Raw genomic sequence first — 23,862 nt, 5'->3', positions numbered from 1 at the left:
ACCTTTACATGTTCCTGATTTTCTGAAGTTAGGCATCAAAACTCCTCATGCAGCTAATCTCAGAGATGAACGTGTGCCCCCATGCACAGATGAGTGGGGAGTAAGGTTTAACTGAGATTAGAGATAGCCAAAAGGAAGTGCTGTGCAGAGTTTAATCCTATTACTGCCACACCTGTTTACCAGATAATTTTGAGTTAAAAAGTGCAAGCTGCAGTAAAAGTTTTTTTAAAATACTATACAAATAATTTGCTTAATAAACAGGATCACTATAATCTAAAATAATTCCTCTCTTGGCATAGCAACCATTAATTACAGAAGTCTTTGTGATCTTCTACAAATACCAGGAATAGCTTAAAATTAGTCCTCAAAATATCAGATCTGCAAAGTTTCTTTTGTCATTTAAATGACTTCCATTTAAACCATGCCTTTGAGGAATGCCTCTACAAGGTTTCTAGCTTAATGAAATAGCTGAGAAAATATCTGGCTGTTTACTTTGGAAGCTGGAATGTATGCCTTTATTTAATCTTTCTGCAACTAGGAAAGAAGTTATCCAGACAAGATAAGTTTGCAAGCATGGTACCTACTGCTACAAAGTGTGCTGAAAGGGAAGTTTCTGTCAGTTTTCACAGGCTGATTTTAAACAAAATCCTACATTTATTTTTTGCCCTTCAATGATGGAATCTTTGTGAGGCAGTGAAGCTAAGAGCCTAATATTATACATTTATCTGTGAAAATTAAATTTAACACACACGTTTGCCTAATACATAACATGGCATAAAAAGAGGAAAAAATGCAGACAGATGTTTTTCTTCTCTGTTCTGTATAGCCATGCACATGGTAGTGGTATCAGTGGTAGTGGGGCTTGCTGGTTTACATTGTGTGTTCTGTGTATATTAGTCTGGGGACTGATCAGTGGCACTCACATTCAAGCAGAGAGGAAATTTTGAGTAGAGTGAGAATTCCCAAATATGTCCATTTGTTATGTTTTCATAGCCTCTACAGTTTTTCTACTGTAAGAAAAAGCAGAAAGAGTTTCTTCTGAACAGTCCCTAGGCACAATGTATGTTAAATTTACTTTTTTAGCTACAGTGTGCTTTGATGCTTTTGTGACTCAGTTCTGGTAACTCTGCCAAACTGTTGTCCATTGACCAACATCCTGTGATATTCACCTGTTTTCTAGGATTTATACCTATATTGGGAGCTCCTTCAGGCAGTACTTGTTTTTTGCTTCTGTGTCTGTAAGACACTTAGTGCTAAGGACATTAAATTAGGCTGTTTAAGTGGTACTTAAAAGTGCTGCCATTACAATGCTGTGCCTCACTAAGGATGTTTTACTTTGTGGACATTTGATATTCAGAGTTGCACTTAAACTGGTGTTTCCATTATTTTCACTCATAAAAGCTTGGGTTGCTAATCAGACAGACATAATTTTGTAAAAATTGCCCTTAAAATGAGGTCTGCTTGATTTTTTTTTTTTTTTAATTGAAATTTTGTTCTTGACTATGAAATGTGAATGCCTTTTACTATTTTAATTGAAAAGAAGGTGGGACAAACTAATTGAAATAAGTCATCTGTCCTTGCAAAGATATTTGACAGCTGTATATAACCAGACCCAGATTTGCATAGTGAGTGCAACCAGTCAGATGTTCTGCAGGAGTGGTGAAAGAAGGGGCTATTTCAGCCTTTCCTTTTAGCACTGCTCACATGCAGCAGTGTCATTGGCAGGCATAACAGTTTTGTAATTCCATGAACTCTGCGTCTTGAGAGTGTGAGTAAGCCCCAGGACAGAACTCATTTGTTTTCCTTGTCTTAGATTCACCCAATGATCTGACCAGTGAGCTGATGATCAACTAAGACAGTAAAAGATTTGGGATTTTTGTGTGATCAGTGTGTGTATTTCAAAGGAAAACATGTGTCCCACCATCTCCTGCTAGCTCATTCAAGTGAGAATGCTTCTGCATGTGATTCTTAGTAACTGAGGATAACACAATGCTGCTTTGTTCAGGATGGGAACACACACCCCATGTAAATGTGTGAAACAAACCATGCTGATTGCTTAGCAAGACTTAAACATGCAGAAATTATTATGTGACTCCAAAATGCATCACAGCATTCACCCACGTAGTCTTTTGTCACCTTTACTCATGATTATCAGATATACATAAAACTGTTTCTTGCTTGCAAAATACTTCAGTTTGCTTTGTAGAGAAGTGTAGTAAGCTGCTGCCCTGCTGGTGGGTGAAGCACATCCTGCAGCTGCTTATTATAATAAAATGTTAGGAAACTGTCAGGTACATACAATTGTATGATAGTCCAGATGGTAAACAAAACCAAAACACAAGATAGAAAAGGAAGTTACTATTTGTTGAAAAGCCTTTTTTCTTTCACTTTTTATATCCAAATAAAAACTTGACTGACAATCAATTCAGAAGCCCGTGGAATATTTTCACCAGAGGTCATAGGTTACCTCTGATGATATATCCTTAAACTGTTTGTCTCAACTCATAAATCTTTCTTATTTTGCAGAATGGCAAGAATTACTGATTGGCAGTACATTATGTTGGAACTAGAACTTTTAAACTGTGTCTAGTGTTGGTTTCCATTAGAAGATCTAAAGCCAGTGACAAAGGTTGCTTTTGTAGCTGCATTTGACCTGTTGGTATTTTACATTTTAAAGCCGGGGTCCTTTTTTAATAATTAGTTTTTTAATCTACTGCACAGCTTAGTTGGAAAAGATACCTTTTTATTTTGTTTATGTAGCTTATAGCTTCGTGTTACCATCAGTCTGCAAAGATGGCCTGTAAGATGATGTGATTTTTTTTTTTTTTTTTAATCTGGGGATTTATAGGAGTAAAAATGTGATTTTACAAGTCTCCATGCTGGGGAAGATACTATTTCATATCAGATTATTATCAGAATATTCTGATTCATATCAGAATATTATTTCATTTAATCTCACTTCTTATATTAAAATACTAGAAAACCCTTAAAACTTATATCAATGTGGAGCTGTTCAGAATTTGTCCATGGTGGTGAAGAGTCATGACTTAACTTTGCAGGGATATTTTGGTTAAAAAAAATTGTATTATCCCTTATTGTCAGAGTTTCAGGTAATAATTCAACCAGTAAATGTAAATAAGTTGAGTTGGCAGGGACTCACAAGGATCATTGAGTCCGGTTCCTGGCCCTGGACAGCACCATCCCCAAGAATCACCACTTGCCTGAGATATTTGTATATATATATTTATATGTATATAATGTCTGCCATTTATGTTGTTCTATGTATCATAAAGTAAATCCTGTTCATAGCTGTGTTCCATTCTTCTGATGGTTTTTTATTTCAGTCATGGTTCATGAATTCATCAAGACTAACATTTTCCTTGGAGCTGGTTGCTGTAACACTATTTATATAGTCCTGTAGTGTAATTTTAGCTCACTAAATAACTTTCCCTCAGGAAGTATGATCAAAGTGCTTTGTGCCTTTAGTTATTGTCAGTAACCAGGACAGTTTCTACTGGAGTCTTTGGGAAGGGATGATTTATGATGTTTTGCTGGAGGCCACACAGGGAATCTTTCTCTCTTGAGACTTGGGGAACTCCCTCATTGCTTAAGACAATTTCTGAGTCTCATACTTTATTAGCATCTGCATGTATTCACTCTGTATCAGTATCTGGAGTTAAGTAACATGACAAAAGCTCTTTGTGTTTTTCTGTTTTCCCCTAATTGTTTGTTCTAATAAACTAACTTTTGGTGTAAAAAATGAACAAGAAGATTCAGAAGTTAATGAGTCTAAAGAAACATCTGTTAGAAGGACTTTCATTACCATGCATTTCCAGGGAAATCAGAACATAAGGCAGGACAGCTGATGAAGAGCCTGCTTGGCTTAAGCAAATGAATAATGTAGCCCAGGACAGAGGATCAGCTTTTCAGTCAGATCCTAATAAGCAATGCATTGTTTTTGGCAGTTAACCCCAGATGCTAAGCTGGTGTCAACTGCATTGTTCTGTCCTGTTTCTCATGCCAGTGTAATATGTTCATCCTGGCAGGAACCACTTCTTTCCCTGTTATGTTTTCAAGGCACCATACCCAGTACATTTTATCCTGGGTATGGGCTTAAAGAATACCTGTCCCTTGTCTAGGATCTAAAATGATTTCCAGTCTAAAATTAAATCCCTTAAATCAACTTTATGCTATGCTATAAAAGAAAAGGGTGGCGTCTTCTGTATTTAAAAAAGAGATATCTGGGGTTTTTGTGTAATGTATCTTTTTATTTCTCCCTCTCTCCCTTTATGAAACTATTAAAAAGTTAAAACTGCTTTTTCTACAAGGACTATAGACATACAAAATTAGCTTTTATACAACAGGCACTCAGGTGAAAAAAATAAATGCAACGATACTTCTCATACAGTGAAACTTAAAGCACATTTATGAATCACTCAGGCCCATATTTACTGTTCTGCAGCCAGTATTTGTATTCTGACATGACAAACAACATATAATGAAATGAACATATGTAATTATCACAAAGAGACAAGAGTCACTCCTGGAGTTCTCATTGATGCTCATCCTCCATTACAGCACTGATTAAACAACTCTTTATTAACACAGAGATGCTGAGTTTATGAAAATTGGTCAAATACTTTTTAAATCACAGACTAGACATGGCATGAGACATTTGATAGAACCAATACAAGCAAGTTTACAACCTGAGCACTCTGAAGGGAGGTTGTGGTGTGGTTTTAAATCAGTCTGATCCTGGGGAGGAATGGTGTCTATAAAATAATTTTTCTCCAGAATTTGGTATAAGGGGACACTTAGAGAGGTATCTTGGAAAGTTCAAGGGGTGTTTTTTAAAAACATAAATCTTGTGTGTATGTAAACTGACTTTGTATCTTTTGGCTGTAGCTGGTTCTATAAGGTGAAAAGTTGATGGGAGATGCAGAAAAATGTGCCAAAGAAGGGGATATTAGAAAAATCTCTGTGTATGGCAGCCCAGTGTTATCTGTAACAATGCCTGTGGTGTGGAAAGCAGCAGAATACAGATCCTTTTCTGTATAAACTGAAAGCTGTGGTGTGTTCCAGTGTCTGATGCCTCTCCCAGCTCTCATGGCTTTCCTGATCCACTCCAGCCTTGAATTCCAACCTTGAACAACTTCCCCATCGCTCCTGAGTGTAAATACTCTTATAGTGCTGAACATGTGTTGTGTTTCTTTCCCTGTCATTGGATAGAGTACAATTGTTCCCATTTGTTCTGAAGTTGCTTTAGCATAACCTGGCTCAGTGCTTATAATTTCTTTATTATCAGCCTGATCCATTTTGCTTCAATTCAACAGAATTGAATTTGGTCCTTAATATTAGAGGCATCAAACTCAGGGCTGTGCAGAGCAATTAAAATGGGAGTTTTCAGGGCAGTTTTTTCTTGATATTTTTCTGCTCTGCTGAGTAACAGACTCAGGTGATATCACCTAGCACTCTGCATGTTAATTTTCATTTATATATAATTAATAAATCTTAAAGTAATTTTAAAGATTAATCTCAAAACTATTGTATGCTCATGCTGAAAAAATGGTTGGTTATTAAATTAATATTAATTGTATTAGATCCAATTCTGTCTTCCATAGTTTTAAAAGTTAGTATTACTTTTTTAATTCCTGAATTTCTGTTTTCCCTCTTTTGTTCAAAGGATTACTTAATGGGAATAGAGACCATGTAAGCAATTTACTCCCTCTTAAAATTAATCTTGAGGATATGTTTTAATGAGTTAAATGTTGATATTCATCATGAGGGAGCAGAAGTAGACCATAAATATTTTCTTTTAAGAGCAGAGTTATTTTTGAAACTGAATCTGTCAATTTCAGATTCTGATGGAAGACTTTTAAAATTCAATCTCATGAGTTGCAAGGTTTCTGTAGTTACATTTTACTTCTGCAGTAGTTATTAATTTGGGAATCTGGTTATTGGCTTATAACAGAGTCCAAATTCAGTATTATATTTAAAATTCAATATTGATGAATACTTGTTTAGCTCTATCAGTACAATAAATAGATCTGAGTAATGGCTGCCATCACACTTTATTATAAAATAACATCTACCTTGTTTTCAAGGTTTTCAAGAAATTATATAAACATAGTATGTCAGTATATGGAACTTATGATGATGTATTTTACCTGAGTACCTTCTTAGTAACTTAGAAAATTGCTGATACAGGGATAGTTCATTGTGTTTTGAATTCCAAATTGTTCTTTAAAGGCAGCCAATAAAGATCTTGGGAAGGCAAAGGGAAATTAATCAATACTTCTCCTGGAAAAGCACAGACACAGCACCAGATTTCTTTTTTAGCAAACCAGAACCTTCAGGGAAACTCTGGGTCCAGAAAATAGCAGTTGAGCAGTAATGGTAATTACTACTTCTGTTTTAGTTTGGAGTAAAATTAGTTCCGCAGTTATAGGAAAAAACATTTCTTTTAATGGATGTTAGTAATTTACAGTCTGTTGTCTGTGTGTGGGGTTTTTTTTGGCTGCACTTTTCTTTTTATCCTGATACCACCTCTTTTTGGTGGGAAATTGGACTTCTCTTATAAATAGACATTATTCCTTTGAGGTTAGCAGTTCAGGCACTTATATCTAAAGAGATTTTCATCCTCTTTACTGTCACTTTATAGCAATGTTCAATATATCTGGTAATGGTATTTTCTGAAGTCTGTCTGAGAATTGTAACAGGAGCTGCATTATACAGCTAAATGCTTTTAAATTTTTTTTTCTTTTAATGCCTGAATGCCTCATTCAGATTATCTTTTACTCTTCATCAGAAATTAAAAATGATATTATAAACTCTCTGGACCATAAACCCCTCTTTTCTTTCCTCTGTTTGCACAACAGCTAATGCAGAGAAGTCCTGGCTCATGGCTTTTAGGCAATAAACTGTGTATAAAAATAATAATACAATTAAATTCAACTTTACAGCAAATGGATGATGTGCAGTCAACATCCATGAGGAGGGGCTTTGTTAACAGACATGTTAGGTGAAATGGAAATTACTTTCATTTTATTAGAACTGTGTTTCTCTTGCCTTCACACTTTGCTTCCCATTTTGCTACTGCTGTTGAGGCAAAGCTAATGAAAAAGAACAAATGATAATATACAGTGGAGATCAGCAGAAATTGTAATCATTAGGCTTTGCCAAAGTAAAAAGTACTGACCTATTGTTGCAGCCTCAGTCTATGCCTTTTTGATGCCTGCCTTTGTCCTAGCACTCCAGTTTTTGAAAAGTAGGAGGATGCAGCTCCTACTTTTACAAATATCCACTTTTTTAATGCCACTTTTACAAATATTCCCTTTTTTTTTTCTTTTGAATTTGCAAGTATGTGAGTGAGGAGTGCCTCTGTGTGTTGTTGTCCTTTACTTCTTTGAATTCTTTTGAATTACTACATTTCACGCAAATTACTCTAGAGTCTGTGTAAATAAGTACTGATTGTCCCACAAAATGGATGGTACAAGGGCACACCATCCATGTTACTGTTATTAAAGTTCTTCACACAACACCATAATGTAAATATAATTCCAGTATTTCTCCCTTTTCGATTTGTTCCTCAACAACTTGGGAGCATCTGCAGCTCTTTCATGGCAGAGTTCACACCCATTCCCAAAGTTTAGGCAGATGCAAATCAATCTTTTTTTCTTATAGTTAGGGTTTTAGCCAGTCCCCTGCTTTTGTGTAGCATGTCCTAAAATAAGGAGGCCTTCAATTTGATTACATGTCTTTTGCCTGCTGATGCTGATGTAGCACTGTCCTTTGACAAGCACATGTACACTGTGCTTAGTTCAGTATCTAAAAGCAATGTTGGGTATCAGAAGAATCTTATTTCTCAGTTGCATATAAAAACTGTCATTTTTTTCATCCCGGCAAGCAGTGAATTCCAGCATATAAGCCTTTATTTGTTGTTTTGCTGTAGCAGTCTGTCTTGCTAGAAACACGTGGGATGCTGAGGGATCATCCGCTGAGACCTCTCTCCATTAGGAATTTGCTGGTGGTAATACACAGGAGGGAAAAGCTCCGATTCTGAACCACTGGCTCAGAGATAATCAGCAGGCAGATCAAAAACTTGCAGAATAAATTGGAGAAAAGCAGCAGTATGCTGAGCTGTTATCAAAAGCCACGGACCCTGAGTAAATGTTTCACAGGATAATGTCAGAGGCAAGGCTCGTGTCACGTTTAAGAACTTGTCCCAGTTGGCTTCTCTGGACCGTGAGTGCTGGATTTTAAATGCTGGGAGTTTTTTAAAGCGTTCACTATAAAAATTGGTGAGGAGGTTTTTACTCATCCCATGATGTTATGTTTGCCTTTTATATGCAGGGAAAGTAGGACTAGCTTGTCTCCCCTATTTGCATAGGAATTCTTCTGTGCTTGTGCTAGTTGTGCCATATCTGTGGGAGTGCATTAATACCTGGGATCCTTGTTCCTCAGCTAAATTGCTTTTTGGCCCCTTTTTTGGCTTTGTGCTACTTTAAATGTACATATTCCGGTAGATGTCTCTATATTAGTCTTAACTTATCTTAGCATTCCATTAAAATACACATAGTTTTCCCCCCCCCCTTCTTTCTAGGAAGAAACCAGATTAAATTTACTGAAATCTTATTTTCTTTAGTGAGTTAGTGCTGTGCATTTATATCTCTGTGCATTGAGGAATATTTACTGCTGTGGTATAGCCTGCATATAGATCCTGGAAAAATCTTGCCGTTCTAGAATTCTTCTGTATATTTTCAGTGTTTTTATTTTGTATTTGAGAATTATCCATGAAGAAAATATTATGATTTTTTAATAATATGTATTTAATTTCTCACAGTAGTTTCAGGAAAGGAGTGGGAAATTTTAGCTTTTCTATTTTTTTGCTTATTAATCCATTCTTATGAAGGTGAATAAATGTCCTATGTTTTTGTTCTGAATACACCTCCAGCACAGTCCAACAGGCAACTCCCAAGTGTGATCAAACACAGGATGCTCTTCTTGTTGTCTCTACCCCAAAACTGAGGGAATATTTGCTGAACCAACCCAAGGAGTGTGCCACCACTGAGTGCACAGCTTGTTCCATCCATAAAAACTTGAAGCTATGTCTGGGAATGTTTGGGTTGGATATTAGGAAAAGCTTCTTCGCCCAGAGTGTGGCTGAGCACTGGAACACCTCCCCAGGAAATGGCCACATCCCAGGGCTGCCAGAGTTCAAGGACAGTTTGGAAAAGAGGAACGTGGTGGATTCCTGGGGCTGTTCTCTGCAGGATCAGGAGTCAGGCTCAGTGATCTTTGTTGGTCCCTTCCACCTTGGGATATTCTGTGATTCCATGATTTTACCCCTGCTGCCTCTGCATCGTGGCTGTGAGGGCACTGTGAGGGGAGGAGGTGTGAGGGAGTGCAGGAAGAAGTGTTCCTACACCATTTCTGAGGGAAAGAGCAAAACCATCCCACATCTGCCCCTTCTGAGGGAGAAGAGACAGGGAGCAGACATCGTGGCAGATGCCCAGGTTCCTCTGGAATCTGCATGGAAGGGAGGGCAGGAGGGACAGCTCGAGGGACAGAGGGAAAGGTTCCTGCCCCTCCAGTCCCCATGGCTGCAGAGCTGTGCTTGGGTTCCTTCCTGCAGGCTGCTTCATCAGGGCTGTTAGCTGAGGTCTTGCCACCCATGGATTCTGTTACAATATTAAATGTGTTTTAAATCTGCTGTTATAGTACTGGGCAGCTGAGAAATAACCTTGTAAACATTTTCCATTCGTTTTTTATTTGTTATTGCTTTTGTTTTGCAGAAACATTCCTGTGGTTATAATTTTTCTTATTGTGTTGGGTTTTTTTTATTAATTTTTCTATAATTTCTCTTTTTCATAGCATTCCCCAATGATTGCATTCACAGTAGTGTGTTGTAATGAAAATCTGCAATATTGTGCAGATCAGTATGTGCAGTTTTCATTGATAATAATTATAATGAATTAATAATTTTTCTATTTCTCTAGCTCCCTAGATTTGAAATATCTTAAAATATTTTAAGTGTGCTCTTTGGATAGATTGTAAATATTTTTTTAATGTAGCAAGAAATACTTCCATAACATATAAGCAGAAGTGTTTTCTAGTTTAATATTAAAATGGAGCTAGAAATAAGCCTCACAGAATGATACAACAGAACTGTATTAAATCCCCAAAGTGAGCACGATCAGACAGAAGGGTGAAATGTCAGGCCTGGTGTAACCCACTTCATTATGCCTCGTTTTCACAGTGCTCGCACAACAGTGGATGATCTTAAACATGGTAATTGAATAATTATGACTCAGGATGTTCTGCCTTGGGGCATAGTTTCTGCTTTTCCTGATGTGGCAAATAATGTTCCGTGTCATTTTGCATTAGGAGACACAGCAGCCAAGCTCTGTGCACTGGTACAATTGTCTGCAGCACCAAGCTACAGCACAGCCCTCCAAAACCACCTCTGTGGAAATCCAGATATTTAAGGAGGCTTTCACATATCCTAAGTCTTGATATCTGCAAAGTTTTTCATCGTATAGCCTTGGGTTTTTTTAGCAGAAATAGCAATATGCCCACAAGTAATGCCCAGTTGTTTGAGGAGTTCATGACAACTTGGTGTGCAGGTTGGTTTGTTAAAGTGGCTAAAAATTGGACCTTTTATTAGAAATTGTATTAAACTGTTATAAAAGCATGCTGGATTGAGCCACGTGTGTGTGTGTATATATATATAGTACTATTATTGGTGACATTTCTCTGAAATAAATTTTCTTTCATGGAAAATGCATGAAATGGACGGCCCACATTAGGGTGGTAGATGGAGGTTTACTCTTTGAAAGGTAAATATAACTTATGTCCAGGTGAAGTGGTGTTAGAAGTCCTCTTTGCATATAGTAAACTGCAGATCCAGCCTCTGTTTTTGCTTCATGGCACATCACAGCTTGATTCTTCTGCACTGCTGGTGAGTTTGCCAATGGCAGCTGAGGTGATGTGAAATGAGTTTGCTTCTGGACAAGGAGTGCCCCAGGAGAGAAAACAAAAGAGCTGCTTTGTGCAGCTGAGTCACAGCTACCAATCTGCATTTTGTATGTTGAAGGGCCAAAATATAGTCTGGAAATACAAGATTAGCTAAAAGATCCCAGAGTAAATTCAGTAAACTGTGTGTCTTCTCTCATCATGGCTGAGTTTTACTTCACACAATTCATTTTTGTTTATTCTCTGCTTAAAAACTCATGTGATTCTTTGATGTACAGTAGGATCAAAAACATTTCTGAATGACTTTAAGCTATGTCTAGAATTAGTAAAATCCTTGAAATTATGGCAATGATCCCTACACTAAATGTTTCTCATTCTTTGTTACTAAGGTTAAATAGCACATTTTTCAAAAATGCTACTTTATCTAAATGTCAGCTTTGTATGAGAAATGAGATATTTCAGGGAAGCTTTCCAATGAGTGAGTGAAAAATGGAATTATTTTGCTTTGGGCCAGGTGAGCATTGATCTCTGAAATGTTCAGAAGGTGCTGTAATTCCAGGTAGCTCTCTGTTGTGTATTTTGACAGTTTTTTCAGAAGAGGAAACTGGCTTACAGGTCTCTTGGCTTGTCCAGCAGTCTGTAGCCAGCAGGATTCTTCAGTTCACTTTCCAGCTGTATTAAAGTCCTCTTCATTCAGCTGTGAAAGTCTAATATGCATTGGAATTAAATAGAATACGTGAAATTTGGGACACCTATATGTATGTAAATTATTTGCATTCATTCTGTGTAAGCCTTACTTTAACTTTCCAAAGAAAATCATGTTTTATATGTGTGAATTAGCTCAGTATCTGAAACAACCCACTGTACACTGTGGGAAAGAAAATACCAATATCCTGCCATCCTTTCCCACTTGTAATTGCAGTAAATGCTGGTATAGCAATTACATGGGCTGGTGTGGCTGCTTAAATAACTGTATTCATATATACATTTTACATTAGATTGAATACAAGGAATTTTAAAATAATTTAGTTACTCTAAATCAAGCTATTTATATATGCAGTACAGGTAGTGGATGGAAATGTAAAGGAAGCATTTTTTTCTATGAGCTTTAACTGTGTTTTATCCACTCCTAAATACTGCAGTGTGTTCCTTTATGCAAATCCCTCTAACTAGTTACTTTGTTGTGTTAATGCTCAAGAGAGAGGGAATCAAACTGTAGAATAAAATCCACTTGTCTCCATGTTGTCTATGCATGACTGAAGGCAAAAATATCTTCAGACACAGAACTTTAAATGTATCAGAAAAACAAAGCAGAATTTCTCATTAAATGAGAACTAAACAAGGGGGATTTTTCGTTGACAAGTTATGCAATGCCATCCTGGTTTAACATAACTTGGATCTTGTCAGTCTGAGTGGTGTCAGCTCATTCTGAGTGTGGGTCACGCCGTGATCCCTGTTTGCTGAAAACTCTGAAGGACCTGGTTAGGGAAGGACCTGATCTCTGCTGGGTGTGTAAGTGGTTTAGAATGCAGGGACTTAATAATAATAATTGTGATACTCAGCTGCAGTAAGCCTTGATTCATTGAATATAAGTGAAGAAAAGAGGAGTAAGTAGCTCAAGCTGTGTTTCAGCATCTGTGAATTCCAATGATTTCTCTCAATGACTTTTCTCTCTTTTCTCTGGACTAATTCAGGTAAAAACCATTCATTTCTAAATATGGCACTAAATCATATAATCTGTACTTTTGTAATCAAGCCAGACTTTTTAAAATGAAAACATTTTTTTAAAACCATGCTGGAACATGTGTAAACTGATTGTCAGAAATAGTGGGTTTTCAAAAAGGGACTTATTTTATTTTCAGCAGAGGCAGAGATATGACAGACAAGAAGACAATTTAAAGTGAATATTTTAGAAATTTGGACTCTGATACCAACTGATGTAACAGAGAAAAACAGAAATAGTCCCAAATTGTTTTAATTGGTATATTCACAGTATATCTAAAATGTTGGTACAGCCTAAGGGAGGATTTTTGGATGTGACTGGTGCCAATTGCAAAAAAAAAAAATATAGTTTGATAAACCACTATTTTCATATCTTGATTTTTATTGAAGTACCTTTTATTGCACTTGCATTCAAAAAAAAATGTGTTTAAGAATAGTTGACATCTTTTGCCTTTAAAGTTTCAGAAAATTAGGTCAAAATTTCCCTCCATCAAAAACTGAGAAACTCAGAAATGACTTTTGCCTGTAGGACAGGAATGAAAGCACGTTATTTTAAAGGCCAGTGAAATATAACTGCAAGCAAACTTTTACTGTTGAAATCATAAGACTCATTCATCAGAATTCAAACAGAAGGGAATCAAAATGCTGATAAAATAGAAAATAAGGCAATTATTCAAATCCTCTTAAAAATTTAATCATTTTCTAATAAGGCTGTGTTCTTACAATTAAAAAATTGTAGGTGCTAGACTATCCCTGTATGAAACCAAATTTTTTTAGTGCTGTTTGCCCACCTTTTGTGTTTGAGCACAGACAAAACAGTAAATGTCAAACAGCCACTTAGGAGTTCTTATGTAGAGTGGATTTTTGTATTTGAATCATGGATGTTAGCAATTGTAACTTCCTGCTAAAAATACAAATTATCATAAAACAAACTATAAGAACTTTTTCTAATTCACCTGAGTATTCATGAAATGTTGAAAAAATTACCTGTGGGGATAATATGATTCTTTGAATCTTGAACCAGGTAGAATTTTGAAAAAAATAATACAATCCATCACCAAAAATATCCAAATTACTTGTAGGGACCTGTTTGGAGCTACTTGCCCAAGTAAAAGTAGCTCCTGTGCGCTGATCCTCAAAAATGGCCATGCAGGACATGAAGGACAAGATGTGGTTAAAGTAACTTATGTCTGTGTATATTTTTAATTTGGTAACACAGTTTAATAATCCACTGAGTGGGACTGTTCAGTCTCCCTTTGCCTGTCATCAAGGTGTCTTTGCTGCTGGATTTTCATGTTGCCTTCTCCTAATACAAATGTTATGGAAAAATCAAAAACCAGCTGCTGGTCTTTCAGCCCTATATCCCAGTACTGCCAAGCTGCCTGCCTCTATATAAACTGGATTTTCCACACTGGTATGGAGTGTGGGCATAAAGAATGGCTATATTGAGCAATCAAAGCAAGATCTTACTCCATGAGATGCTCCAAACCTCTCCTGACCTGGTGAGGAAAAGCATCCTTCTCTTCTCCTGATGGCCTTAGCTGAGGGTTTGGGACCTATTAGCAGTGCACAAGATCACCAGTGCCAAATATGAATAGTTTGTCTTAAGCTCTGAGCACTGGTGGAGAAAGTTCTCCACAGGTGCAGGGAAACTGCAATGGGGGCATTATCCAGAAATTTCTCCTTCAATGGCTTCTGTAGCCCACCTCATTTATGTGTGGCAGGGAAGGATCAGAGAATCCTTTCAGGGCATCACATCCCAGCCCTGCTCTTGTACTTCACACCTTCACAGCTCACCTTCACTGACAGGAGCCTGATCTTTGCTTCACAGAAAGGAGCTGCCTCCTTTGCAGTGTCCCAGGCTTCCCTGCTGTCATTTGGCATTTTGAACCTGTGCTAGAGCTGATATGGAGTGGGATCCTTATCCAGATGAAAACAGAGAAGGTTTGCTGGTCCTCAGTTAAATGGGAGAGAGAATATAAATTCATGAATTCATATTTGTTGGTTAAAACATATCTATTTAAATTTCAAATAATAATAAATTTCACATAATCAAGTAATATCTTTTTCCCTGTTAATAATCAACCAACCACCACAGCCCCAAGTAAGAAAATCAAAACTCATGTGGAAGGGTTTGAAGATTACATTTCAGAATACTTCCCTCCATTCCAAATAAGTAGGGAAAATTAATCAGCCAAATCATCATTGTCATGCTCTTTTTAAGGAGCTCCTGAGGGCAAGCCCTTGCTTTGCATGCACTGTGATAAATATAAGTCAGCTGAGGAAAATCATTGAGATGTGTGGCACCTTTAACTCATAGATAATATCTTTGTTTCCTTTTGTCTCACAATTAAGGATGTTATTGGCTTTTTTAATTCTTGGTAAATAAATTTCAATTAATGAAATTCCAGCTGTCTCTCATATTATGGTGGTGTAGATTTGAAAGCATTTAGCAGATGCCCATATAAAAAAGCTACTAACACATAGCAGGTTCCCTGACATTTTAAACCAATCCAGCTGGAAGCAATAGCAGAAGACAAGTCCACATTGTTAAAAAAATTAGGGCTCTCTCTAATGCAGGTAAAGAATTCCTATGCAGAAAATGACTTACTGTTGCACAATGTAAAAATGTCTGATGTTTTCAGTTTTATGAGAGGAACGTCATGAATATATTCTGGTTTATTTATTTACTCTTTATACAAACTGTACAAGACTGCATATAAAAAAGGAGCCAATTAAGATTTGAGGTAAAAGATAATCTTGTCTCTTAAGTTTTTGCTCTAACTAATCACTCCTAATATATGAGAGTTTCTAAAAAGTAGCAGTCAGAAATTTTGATAATTTATTTGTCCCTAGGCATTTTAATCTGATACAATTATTTTAAAAACCCTTTAAGACTGCCATAAAAATCCTATTAGTAGTAGTCCTATTAGTAGTTTACTGCTTAAAATCCTACCAGTAAAGTCAAGCTTGGGGAGGAAGTAAAGGAATGGGAGGGATGACCTTGACTTGCCTAAAGCTTGCAGTATTTAATTTGGAAATTTGCCATATTAGAGGAAAGTAGGTAAAAGCGATGTGCATGTAATTCCAATGTGCACAGAGCACAATTCCTATGTGGAAATGTACTTTTGGAAGTCCCTGCTCATTGTGGTGAAGTAATCATTGCATTTTAAAATTCCTACATTCATTTGCTTGTATTAAAAAAAAAAAAAAAAAAGAAGAGGGAAACTGAATGCTATGTAGAAAAGTGTCTTCTTGTTCTTTTTGTTTCTTTCTTAGGATTTACTGTGGGTAGAAACAGTAAAGCTGACTTTCCATCCTTGTTGTGCAAATTCCCCACTATGCAGTGCTAACACGAGACCCATTTTCTGTTTGAATCTAAGCCTCTAAACCACAATTTAAATGATGCACAGTGCTTGTGATCATATCCATAGCAAAGGGATGAATTCTTAATATAAAATGTTTTGTGATGTTACATCTGTGCAAGGTCCTTCAGTGCTTTCCTGTGCTTCACTGTGATTTAAGTTATTGCATTGTCAGTGTCTTTGAATAACCATGGCAAATTCAAATTTAAAGTCTGTCACTTGGAAGGCAAATTCTAACAATTTACTGATAGTGATTTTACTTTAAGGTAGGTAGCCTCTGTCCTAACCACATACAGTTACAATAGCATTCCATGAGTCTACTCATCTATTTTAAGGATTTAACTGCAAAGGTAAATCACTGTGTAGGGTGGATGTATACAGAACAGAGTCTGTAGGACAGTGACTGCAGAACTACTAAAAATATGTTGAGTACGTTGCTTCCTTCAATGAGGGTGAGGGTTATTGGATCAAAGCAAATGGAAGAAACTAAACATGGCTGGAGTGTTTGACCCAGCTGAAGTGGCTGTTCAGACAAGCCTTCCATTCCTGTGACACAGAAGTGCTGTGCTTCCTTCTGACTGTGTCATTGCCACAATCCTGTTCTTGGCTGTCCTCTCTGTTGTAAATTAAAATAGATGAAAGCTGTCGAGCCAAGCCTGTGATAGAGGCTAATTTGATGTGATATAATTGATGAACTCTAAATCGTCCCGCTTCTCTCTCTTGAAACATTCTGACTGGAGCTCAAAATGCCAGGGTGCTTTGATTTACACTCTGTCACTTCTATATTGAAAGTCTCGGTGTAGCAGCAGTGAGGGATTAACTTCTTCACAGTATTTCTTTCTAATCTGTAGAGTATGCACACACACAGGCTGGTGCAATCCCTTGTAGGAGCGGTACTGGGAAAGTCAGATTTCCTTGTTTGCAGCTGGGTTGTGCACAAAATTATTAAGATTAATAGAATAGCAACCTGACTTCTGCTGCTACAGATATTGCCAAGGTAGTCTCTTGGAATTACTGTTGTGCTTCTTATTTCAGAACTGAATTTTAAACTTTTTGGTGTAGCTATGCTTGAAAACCCTCTATTTCTGAAATTCTGATGGAGCTGAAATATTTTAGGAGATTAGACAGGTTCTCATCCCTTTAGCTTTTTAGCTAGCAACTCAACTCTTAAAATAATTCTCCATAGAAATGTTAGATGTTTCAGCAGTTTCTTGATTTTTGTACTTTCCTGTTCAAGATATTTGAACTCAGAGCAAACTGTCTTGGTTCCTTGGTTTCTTTCAAAGGTAAGGGATATTCAGTGGCCTCAATTTCTTAGTTCTCTAGCAGGAGTGGAAAGCTTTTCCATCAGCTTTTACTGTTCAAGTATTCTTGAGCAGCCCCCATTAGAAGTGTAGCATCTCACATCTGCTAAATCAGTTGTTCCAACAGAAGCAACATGACCAAAGGAGAGCTGCTTTAATTCACATTATATTAACTCTGATCCAACAGCAGAGCTGCATCAGTTTCAGAGCCTCTTGCTCCCCTGCACAACATGAGCTGGCTCTGCCCACATGCCATTCCCCCCAGCAGTGTGTGCCAAATTCTTGCTGACCTGAATGTACCACGTGTGGTGAGCAAATCTGTGAAGTTTGAAATATTTCTTTGGCTAGCACCCAGATTTCAGATGGGCATCCTAGTTTCAAACCCCTTCTTGCTGAAAATGCCAAGTGGGTGGGATTTGTTAGAAGGAATTTGTGTACGCTTGGAGTGACCAGACTTTTTTCTGATCTTGACTATAACTTAAAACTGTCTTTACTAATGATTTGATTGAATGGCTGATGTGAAAGATACTGGGTATTAAAACTTCTACTAGATGCAATGGTTGAGCTAAAAATTAGGCTAATTTTAATGAAAAGTGAGTTAACAACCTTGTAACACAGGGTCAAAATATGCAAGGATTTTATAGAAGGCCTTTACTCCCCCAAGAGAGTAGCACCAGGTACTGTAGCCTGACCATTCAGCTCCTTACACTGGGGACTCGTGTGAGTCAGGGCATTTCCATCCTGACACAGGCAGCAACACTGGTCAAGGCACCTTTTTTGGTCCCCTCTGCAAGGCAGGGACAGTGATGGTTATTCAGCTAAATACTCTAAAGAATAAAGCTTGAAAGCATTTAAAGGCATCAGTCAGTCATGGAACATCACCAGTTTAACTTCCTTAATGGTGATATCATTTATGCTTTAAGGAGCTTCTAAAGGATCACTTTAGGGTAGTTCTGTGATTGTCAGTGGTGCTGCACCTAAAAGGTTTAATTTACATAGCCACTTTATCAGTGTTCCAGTAATCTCAAATAATAGATGGTTTTAAAGAATTAGAGGTAATAATAAAGACAAACTTCATCTTTGTTGGAATAAAGCCCAGTTTTCCTATTCAGCATTATTATTTCTTTTCTAACTTTTGAACATGTTAGAATTTCATTAAAAATGAAGAAAAATAAATATAGGCCTTGAATTCAATGTCATTTGGAAAGAAAATCTGAATATTTGATCACCTGAAGTGACTATGGGGCCTGGCATCCAGGTACATTTCAGACACTTCAGCTTTTTACAAATTGGCCTAGCTCCAATTCAGTCATTATAATTTGGACTGCAACTTTTCACATCACTTCACAAAAGAAACAAATCCAGTGTCTACCCTTTTTCTGTCATGTAGGTTAAAAAATGCATTGACATTGTTTGCAAATTAGGATATACATGTCCTGCACTTTAGCTTCTCTTTAAAGTAATAGTATGTACACTGCGTTTTTTCTGACTTTCTCTGTGCTAGGGAATAGTCTCTTTAAAAAGTTCTTTAGTTATGGCCTCTTTAAAAAGGTTCTTAAGTACCTACAGTAAAAATGGGGTACAATATCAAGCAGTAAAATAGAAAAATGTGTAGGAGAATGCTTGCTGATTATTTTCAGATATCAAAACCTGGTTAAATTTATTTTAGACTATGTAGAGAATTGGCTAAGCACATACTCCTAAGTGATTCCAGAGCCTGTCAGGGTTCTGAGAGTTCAAGTATGACCAGAGATAATTCCCATCTAAGAAATGAAGAGGGCAAAGGAAGTGCTGGGCAATTAGGCACCAGCCAATTTATCATGAATTCTTAGGAATGTATTGGGATAAACAATTTTTACATGATCTGTAGGAATGTAGAAAAAAAAATGAAGTGAGGCATTTAATGTTATTTTTTTCAAGCACAAGTTGTGTCAAGCCAAACCCTACTTCTTGATACAACAGATTAACAGACATTTTAGACAAATAGGAAGTGAAGGTCAAAGTGTGTTCTTGAAGTTGTTGGATGCAAGTTGTTCATTGTAAGGGAAAGGTGCATCAGGTGGGTTTCTGCTGGAATCTGATTCTGGTGTTGATTTAAGAGACAGATGGGAGCAGGAGTGGGGAGATAACATTTACATACCCACGTTTGTTTACAGTTGAGAAGTTTGAAGGGAAACTTCAGATTTATGAAGAACTCCTGTAAAGCACACAAGAGTTTTGGGGGAGATTTCTGCTCATTTGTAAACAGAGAATGGTCTCCACTGCAGACATTGGCTTGAATTTCAGCATGGAGGTTCAATTTAACTGTTCTGGACTTCTAGAGGAACTGTGGAACCACTGTGACCTTTTTAAAAAACATACATCTGCCAGAAGAATCATGATCACACTGCCCTTGTGTAGGAGCAAGGCACAGGGGTGGACCAAGTGATCTCATGGGGCACCACTTAAACCCAATTTCCTTTATCAGAACATGTTTGCTATCTTTAAAGCAATTTGAATTACTTTAGGAAGAACTGCAAATTACCAGCTCGTCATCTGTTGTTTAAGATAAGAACTAAAGCTGTTTTTTAACAGTTATGATAATGATGGGTAATATTCATGGTACCTCATGTCAAAAGGCCATTGCTTAACAACTGTTGATGGGAAGGACTGAGATTTTGTTATTTTTAGGAAGTTTCCCACTGTGGCTATTTCACTCATAAAAATTGTAGCTGCATTTTTAAGCAGTTCTTTAGAAAACCTTCTGAAAGCAGTATTTATGTGGCACCATTGTAGATTAGAGTTCCAAGGGGTAGTTTGCACCATACAGTTCTTGACTCTCCCTTTTGTATTCTGAAATAATTTGAAGACATATTTTAATATATTCACTTATAAACAACTGTCCTTAGGCAAATACAGAATGTTTTCTCTGGAAACATTTCAACATCTACAATTAGTTGACCTGTCTTTTTTCTGTGCATAGAATTACTTTGCAGAACAAGCATTTTTAGAAATTTTCTGTCAACTGAAAATGGCTGTGATAGCTAACAGCAAAATATTCAACAGTTTGCTGAAAGGATTTTTTAAGCCCACTCAATTTGGGATAAGAGCACAATTCTGGGATTAGCAAAACCCACTGAAAGACTTAAGTATATCTTCAGGAACCTTTAAAATGTTCGTAGTTACAGATCTGTGTAAATGTGCAACATGGATTCACTGTGATCCAAGTGCAAGTGATAATAGGATTTCGTCTTGTTTAGCTCTACTTAAATTTTAAAGCAGGAAATTGAATTTTGAGTTTATTATTGATTCTTAGCGCCCAAAAAAATCTCCCATGCCAACATATTCTTTAGGGAAAAAATATGAAGGATCAAACACGACCTTGTTGTAACATGATCCCCCATAAATTGCTGGCAAATGAGCAGCACCCAGAGTGCCCCTTTCAGTGTTCTGGAAGTGGGAATTCTATTCCAGTATCCACAAAGTTCCAAAAGCTGGAGTCACAGCAGATTCACATTTTGCTCTTTGCTTGCTAATGTGCAATACATTAAATATCTGTTCCTTGGATCTAGCAAAAAAATGACCTTTTCAGGGCTCATCTTTTTTTCTCATTTTTGATTTGTTCAAGGGAAATTGCAGACGACTGGTATTTGGTTTCCAAAAGGGATACATAAAAACTTGACCTTTTGGAACTGTTATTTTTTGGGGATGTGTACACTGTATTTTAAGTATGTCTTAGCTGTTGTTTGCTGGACTATGTCTAGTTTAAATAGCCCTTCATTTTATTCAGTATAAAGCCAGGACAAAAAGTATAACTCCTCTCATTTTTTTCCCATGACAGATCTTTGCACACGCCTGAGAGCACCTTTTCTTCAGGCAATTTTACAAGAAAGTGATATGGAATAGGCCCTGGTATCTCAGGAAGTTTTCACAGACTCTATTTTGCAGTGCAAATAGCACGTTACACTATGTCCATCATTGTAATATCTCATTGCCTACCTGAGTGCACTCTTGTGTCAGGGAACTTTCCACTTAGCACGGTGGGAAATGAGGCAAAGGGAAATGATTGTTTAGGAAGTTCATGATGGAGGGAATGACTGAATTCAGATTGTCAGATTCTGTCAGAACCATGGCTATTCCTGCTGCTTGGTTTCCTATGCCAGCTTTTATTCATCTCTTAAAATCACTGTACCTCATGCAGTCATGGAATAGTGAGCTTATTTCACCTAAAACCCAGCAAAAAGGTTTAATGACTGTGATCTGCCTTTCCAGTGAAAGCAGCTGATTTGGAAATTAACCAAGTCAAATAGTTTATTCAACATGTAAATGAGAAATTGCTCTCCTTTCCAGCCATATAAATAGCCAATTTAATCTGAAGAGATTTTCAACCCCAAGAGTTACAATGACAAAATTTAAGAGAAGGCAAGCTTTGTCTTGTGCAAATTGAAGTGAATAATCAGGGCTTCATTACAGTATCACTACATATAATTCAGTTTGAAAATGAGAATTTAAGAATTAGGAAGAGAATTAAATTGTGTTTCTAACTAAAATATCAGTGATCCACACAGATGTGTGTAAGTCCATGTAACTTCTGTTGATGGAATGTGGCAGTAAGAACCTTCAAGAATATTCAATGAATGGGTGAATTGCATTGTTTAGAGAGGCTCTGGTTTTGCAGGGCTGTCGATTTACATACAGTCTTAATTTTTTTAAGCCTTGGAGCTTGTCAAATGCAGTGTGATCAGAAATTCGTCAGTGCAACTCTCTGTGAGGTTTTGACATTTTTTTCTCCTTGCAAATATTTTTCCTATAAAACTCAGATTTAATGCATGGCATTGTTAATGTTTCTGTTGTAGCTTTTGGATGTTGCTCACATCAGCAGTTGACAGTACAGAAGCAGCAAAGGAGGTGACCAAGTTGTAACTGCAGACAAGTCAGAGCTGCAGGATGAATAAGCAGAACAGGAATTTCAAATTAGACATTTGAAAAATCTTTGTCTCTAGGAGGGTTGTGCAGCACTGAGCTAGACAGCAGTTTGCAGAGAGTTGCAGAATTACCATTTTCCTGGTTTTCAGTACTCACCTTGACAAAGTCATACATGTCCAGGTACCACTTTGAGAGTGATGTCATCCAGGAAGAAAACCAAACCCATCTAAGATGTGAAGGAAGAAAAACTAGGAAACCTAGGCAGTTGCTGTTAAAATAATAGACACTTTTCCTCCTGCCATACCCTTATTTCTGGAACAGTGTACTGAGACTTCCTGGCTCTGTTTGGCAGTCAGAAGTCTCCTGAACATTTTTTCTGGTGTTTGCCACCTCTTACTCCTACCTCAGTGTGCAGCTGCCTCATGGCCCTGTGTTGGGAATTTAGCTGAAAAGAGACTGGAAAAGTACAAAGCCGTGGCTAATTCCAAGTCCTGCCCCTGCTAGATAGTGTGTCCTTGGGCCTAGCTGTAGTATGATAACAAGTGGTGAAAGAGACATGGGAAAAGAGAGATGTAACCCCTAAGGAATGAGGAAGAGTTCATGGTATAGTTTAACCAATAGATTGCTTGGCTTACAGAATATTCATAAGCTTATTATTCGCTGTATAAGTGTTTGATGCTTTCTTCAATAAACGGGACCTGTGATGAACCACCTGTTGTCCTGGTCCCCTTCCTTCGACAGCCCTGGGCATGCACACTGGTCAGTGCCCCCTTTATGGCTCACTCTGGGTACCTTTGGTTGCCCCTGGGCTACAGGAGCTCGTTAGAGGTGCCCAAGAGCAAGAGAAAGATCTCTGAAAGGATCGTTCTGTTCATCCTGTTATGGAGGTAAAACGGCCTCATTCTTTTCAGCTCTCCTAATCTCAGTCTCTATAGAATGTCTGCAACTGTATAACAAAGAGAAAGCACACCTCTCCTAGTTCCTAACAACTCATGCACTTTATGAGATTTTTTCCAATTAGGGCTTTTCCAGGACAGTTATGCTGGAAGGTGAACAGAGTAGAAAAGCAGTGCTAGTCAGAAGAGCAGTATCCAATTCCACATGGGAGAGCAAATCTTAAAGAAAAAAAAGAAACAAAAAAGAAGCAAAATGGTAACCTTTCCTAAAATGCAAGACTTGAAATGTGTCAGCCTGAGTTTGCTGAAATATTGTGTTCTGTTAATGTTAACTCACTGTAATATGTATTTGGCATTGAGTGTTTTATTGTACATGAATACAATAAAGGCATTAAAATATTTTGAAAGTGATGCTATCAACCAAGAGCAAAAAATATCAAAACATTTCTACTTAAATAAGAACTGTGCAAGGAATAAATTTCCTTATTATAGCGCATACAAGATGCCACGGAACGTTTTAATTTACTCCAAACTGCATTGATCAGAGGAGTGGTATCCCCCACAAAAACTATTTTGATGGTAAATTGGATTGTATTCTCAGGCAACTGCTTTCTTAGGATAAAATTCTAGATGGGAAAGCAGGTCCCGTTTCAAAATCTCTATTCCACTAGGACACCAAAACTCAAAATTATCACA

The 23,862-nt window shown here is 37.2% G+C and overlaps 1 protein-coding gene across 3 annotated transcripts in view; it reads left to right on the top strand.

The window, feature by feature from the left end:
* ATRNL1 (attractin like 1) overlaps positions 1 to 23,862 on the top strand; it is a 440,678-nt gene that overhangs the window by 297,237 nt on the left and 119,579 nt on the right. The window lies entirely within an intron of this gene.

The sequence above is a fragment of the Zonotrichia leucophrys genome, chromosome 6 (genome assembly GCF_028769735.1).
Source record: "Zonotrichia leucophrys gambelii isolate GWCS_2022_RI chromosome 6, RI_Zleu_2.0, whole genome shotgun sequence".
NCBI classification, from domain to species: domain Eukaryota; kingdom Metazoa; phylum Chordata; class Aves; order Passeriformes; family Passerellidae; genus Zonotrichia; species Zonotrichia leucophrys.
The sequence above is the reverse complement of the archived record's forward strand: the minus strand, read 5'-3'. Positions and strand labels throughout refer to the sequence as shown.